The sequence below is a fragment of the Dipteris shenzhenensis genome, chromosome 33, assembly GCF_047967505.1.
Source record: "Dipteris shenzhenensis isolate YYH24624 ecotype China chromosome 33, Dip_SZ_1.0, whole genome shotgun sequence".
In the NCBI taxonomy this organism is placed as follows: Eukaryota; Viridiplantae; Streptophyta; class Polypodiopsida; order Gleicheniales; family Dipteridaceae; genus Dipteris; species Dipteris shenzhenensis.
The window spans coordinates 4084021-4089527 of record NC_141628.1 but is presented as its reverse complement, the minus strand read 5'-3'; positions in this window follow the sequence as shown (position 1 = coordinate 4089527).

The following is a 5507-nucleotide window of genomic DNA, read 5'->3' as shown; positions in this document are numbered from 1 at the left end:
ATTCACATTTTTTAAGTTTACACATATTCTGAGCTTCTTGTTGCGTTTAGGCATAATGACGATGGGTGAAACCCAATAAGTAAGCTCTATCTCGTAGATGAATCTAGCATCTAGGAGTTTTTCCAGCTCGTCATAAACCATGGTGCCATACTTAGGATTTGTGTGATAAGGTCCACATACCTTAGGGTGAGCATCTTCCCCTATAGGTATTGTGTGTACTGCCACGTCTGGTGAAATCCTTTTATCTCTTTGTATGACCATGCTAGGCAGTCACCCACGGTAGTGCTTTGAGTTTGGTTTCATCTTCTTGTCGAAGTTGTTTCCCAATGAAAACCAGTTTTTCTTCCTTCCCTTCAAGGGCGAGGTTTATTGTGTGTGTTTTTGTTGGTCCCTCATATATTGGAGTTTCTCCAATGCTATCGTTTCTTGAACTTCAGATTCCCTTAGTGGTCTTGGCATTGCTATTGGCGCATCGCCACTTGTGTAATTCTTGAAGTATTCTAGCACTTCTCGAAGATCGGCCTCTGATGGTGTTGAACTAGCTTGAATGTGCCATGTGTACCGGGTGGCATAGTTGCATTTACCAATTTGTTAGGCTCTTTTTGACTTTCTTTTTCTGAAGTCTCTTGATCGAGCTTCATCTGCACATGTGGCTTATATTTTCGAAACTTCTTATGTTGGGAATTGTGGGGTATTTTCCACTGGTAAGGTGTTTCCTAGTAAGGGTTCATTTGCTGCGCATACTCCTTCTAGTCCCTCAGGGGACCATTCAAGAGGCGGTGGTTCTGATTTTGAGGGAGCTGGCTTTGCAAGGTACAATGTGATGATCCTTGTTTGGACTCGTTCGAATTCATTGAAGTGTTCGGCCTTGGCTTTTCTGCGTTTTCCTCCTTTAGCTTTCTTGTGGGATCTTCTGCTGTTATTCAACTTTGGAGAATCAACTTTCTGGAGTTCAACTGCCATTAGGGCATGCGGAATGGCTAAGTCATTATCAAAGATTTGATCTTCAATTTTAGCATTCTCAGCCTCTGTTTCAAGGTCCCAAGGAAAATCTGAGTCATCATTGAAATGGGTACCTTCTTCAGGTTCATTATCCCAGCCATAAAGAATGGCATCTCTAGATTGGTTCTTCATGTGTGAGTGAAGGATCTACCTGTAGCACCTTAGCATCTATCTGTGAGAAGATGGGGTCTAATGAATGGCAGTTGTCGATGGTTACCAATGTTTGTATCCAGTTATTTACATTGCTTTGTGAATCGCCCGCTATGGGATACTGTTTTGCAAGGGAGCTGATTTGCTTGAGATTATCGTTGAAGATGTGTCATCCAATGCTCTAGGCACAATTGGTTTTATAGCTCCTGTCCCCACATTCACCCTGACTACAGTGTCGCGATTCTGGATTGTCAGTCTATCAATTCCCCAGTCATGGAGGACTGATGCTTTCCATAACCAAGGATGTCCCAGTAAGATTTGATAGAATTTTTTGGGAAGATCCAAGATTGTGAATTGAAGGGAAAAGCGGACTCCTGTGACCTTTGTGGACACGCCATTTACTATTCCCAAGGGTTTAGCCCGTGAATCATCGGCAAGGCATATGTTGAAATTAGCCTTTTGCATTGGTGGGAGACCCCATTCTTCGTAGAGCTCCTTTGATAGGACATTTACACCTGCTCCACCATCCACTATGGCTTGGACTTCATTATATGCCTTGTGGATCAAAGGCACAGTAATGTTACGTATGTCATCTCTCTCACCCATTTGCACAGGGATATCTTTGATGTCGTTCATAGGTGGAGGGGGATTTGTGAGTTCAATCCATCCTTTGAAACTCTCCAAGAGATTGGGAGAATTCCATAGGAGGGATTCCGATGGGAATTGGCACAGGGCAACTCAGGATGCTAGAGAGTGTGGCTCCTCCAAGTTGACATGGTGGTACATTATGTTGTGGAGTCTGATGTTGGAACAGAGGCTCAAGTATAGTATCAATACTTTGTGGGGCCAACTCATGGATTGGGTCTTGAGCTTGTTTCTCAGCCTCAAATTGAGCTTGTTCCTTTAGTACCCATTGTTGAAGTGCCTGAAAACGAGCCTTCTCCACCTCTACATTTGGGTATGGAGCTTCTTTTATTTGAGGCTTGGGAATTGATGTGGATGAGCTCGGCTGCTCATTGCTTGGCGGAGGTGGAGGCACTTGTGCTTTCTTTTTAAGAAGTTGCTTTGGTTGGATTGGAATGTTAGGGTCCTTGGTGGCCTCTTTCTGTTGGCATGTAATTACATTTACAGGTTGTGATATTACACTTGCCAGACCCAGACTTTGATGGTCCACCCCAATGATGCCGATTGGGATGTCAAGCTTAACCTCTATTTGTTTGGGACTTTATTTTTCATGGGACAATCCATACAGGCATTTCCTATGCCACAATCTCTACAAAGTGGTTGGAAAGTAGCTGGGCTACCACGATGAGGGCACTCTGTGATCCGGTGATTTTGCCCACAATTGTAGCACTTGATTGGTGCTCGATATGTGTTGGGACGTACTTGATTTGCATAAACTGGTATTAGATCCTCTGCACCTTCTACATAGTACACTGGGTACTTTGTTTCATACTCAAATGACAAGTCTACTTCCTCGGCTTGTAATTGATGTATTGGAATTGCTTGAGGAGCTAGATTTGGTGCTCTTGGATATGGTCGTGGATTTGGATTCCTGAGTAGTTGTGGGACTTGTGTCCAAATGGGAACATGATTTAGCCTCGGAGCTGGGGGCACTTGTGCAAGTGCCGGTTGCCTATACACTGGCATGGGTGCCACTTGTCATTGTTGAGGTCGAGGCGGGTTGTTGCGCATGTTGAGGATGCAACTGTTTTCATCATGGCCATTGATGACGCAGATATGGCACCACAACCTTGGCGGTGGATTTGCTTGTGCAGTGATCTTGGCTCTTACGATTGGGCACTCATTTGTTGTATGATTGGCCATGCAATGTGGACACCAGACATTTTCTCACCGTGGATATGTCTGAGTTGGTGGCTGAGACAAGTGAAGTTTTTGTTCCATGGCCTACATTATGTCTTCTTTCAGCTTCATGGTGATGGCCTCTAGGCAGATTTCATTTGATGTTTCAGCAGTGGACTTGGATTTGCCTTTTTTTGAGCACTTATCTCGTGTACTAGATCTGCCGTCATCACTGCTAGTGTTTGAGTTGGTCATACCATCCTCGATGTCAATGGCTGCTGCATGAGCAGCACTGAACGTTTCATAGCTGCTTATCTTTTTCATATCCTTTTGGATTTTCTTTCTTAGTCCTGCAAATGAACCAGGTCGTGAGGTACTTTGCATCTGGGCGTGGGTCACATTTGGCAATTAATCTTTTCATCTTACCCAGGTACGTGCGTACATCTTCTCGACGGCCTTGTTCAATCTTGCTTAGTTGGAGAGCGGGATCATCTTGTAGCCTATCTATTTGAAAGCATCTTTTGGACTCTGTTTGAAGCAGGTCCCATGTGGAGTGCTCTTCCACTAGAAGGTCTAGGTACCATTCAGATGCTTCATCAGTTAAGGCCATGGGAAACCAAGCGACCTTGGTTTCATGGGATTGATCTCCACTTGCTCGGCATGCGGCATCAAAATGCTAGAGGAATCGGGCTAGATCTCCCCTACCATTATATTTGGGAAGTTTCAGTTTTCCCAAGGGGCGCTTGCCTTGAGTGTTATTATTTCTTTGATTAAAGAAATTGTCAGCCTTTGCATTGAGGTCGATATCCCCATCATTACCGTGCGACGGTGTCCAGCCATGTTGTGGCGTGGAGGAGTTAAAGGGAGTGATTGAATCTCAGGGGGGGATTCGGGGTAGAGGATTGTCGAGGGCGATGGTTGCAACAGAGTTGTATGTGGATTTGGCGAGCGTTGGAGTAAGAGGCATTAGCTGAAATGTAGCTGCATGCAGATTGGGCGAGATTTGCAAAGGGTGTCTCTGCTACCACAAGTGCGGGTGTGGATGTAGTTTTGTTGGGAGGGTTAGAGTGGTGTTAGTTTGTGTAGGGACTGTCATGTTAATAATGTGCCTAAGATTGTTTTACGTGTGTAGGAAACTGTGCCGGAGCAAACGGATCGTTAATTGGAGGTCACGATGTGAAGATACGAGCGAATTTGTTCGAAACGAGGCCCACATGGGGGAATTAATGAGCGAGTGCTAGGGATGCCGAAATGGTGTGCAATGGGCTGAAAAAATACCCCATAGCGTGATGTTTCCATATGTGAGATCGGGGTCCAGTTTGGGTCCCAAACGGACGAGTTACGAGGGGTTAAAGTAGGGGTAAATTTTGCTTTTTGGGGAGGGGGTCTTAAGGGTGGTGTGAATGGACTTTAAGTCCAACTGAGCGGTTTGAACCAAGCTAAATCTAGTTAGATTAACTAGCCTATATCCTCCCAGTTATTATAACTGGGAGATTAACCTAACTAGTTTTACTAACTATAGTTAGTTACTAATTGAAGGTTAGTTAAACTAACCTAATTGTTAGTAACTAACCTAGGTTAAACCTAACTAAGTTAGACTAACCTAACCTAGGTTAAACTAACCTAGGGTTAGATTAAGGGTTAAGTTAGGGGTTTTTTTTAATAAAATAATTTTTAAACAAAATTCAGGGGGGGGAAATTTTGTGCGGCGGCGACAGCGGGGGGTGGGGGTTTCGCACAGAGGGGAGGGGAGGGGAGGGAGGTGGAGGGGGGAGGGGAGGGGAGGGTGGAGGGGTGGGGCAGAGGGGGACACTATGGCGATGAGGAAGAGGGGTGGGTGAGGGGCGGGAGAGGGGTGGCGCGGGGTGAGCAGGGCAGAGGGGGACACTGTGGCGAGGAGGAGGGCATTGCGGAGGGGCGCGAGGTCAGCACCGTCGATGCGCCACCTTGGGTTGGCACTACGCATGGGCATCGCCTGGTCGACGGGCGCCGCTGCAGGCACTGGCCTTTAGCTTAATATAGATTTGTAGTTAGTTTAAGGTATGTGGAGTAGCCGGAGAGAGAGAGAGAGAGAGAGAGAGAGAGAGAGAGAGAGAGAGAGAGAGAGAGAGAGAGAGAGAGAGAGAGAGAGAAGGGGGGGGAAAGGGTGGTGGAGATGGAGGGGGGGTGGGGGAAATAGAGGGAGGGAGGGGGGGAAAAGGGGTGGTGGAGATGGAGGGGGGGTGGGGGGGGGGGGGGGAAATGGAGGGAGGGAGGGGGTGGGGGGTGGGAAGAAAGGGTGGTGGTGGAGGGAGAGGGGGGGGGGGGGAGGGGGTGGTGGTGGAGGGGGAGATGGAGGAGGGGGGTTGGTGGAGGAGATGGAGGGGGGTGGAGGGGAGATGAAGAAAGGGGTGGTGGTGGAGGAGATGGAAGGGGGGGTGGGGGGGAATGGAGGGAGGTGGAGGGGAAGATGAAGAAAGGGGGTGGTGGTGGAGGGGGGTGGAGGAGATGGAAGGGGGGTTGGGGGGGAATGGAGGGAGGGAGGGGGGAAAAAGGGTGGTGAAGATGGAGGG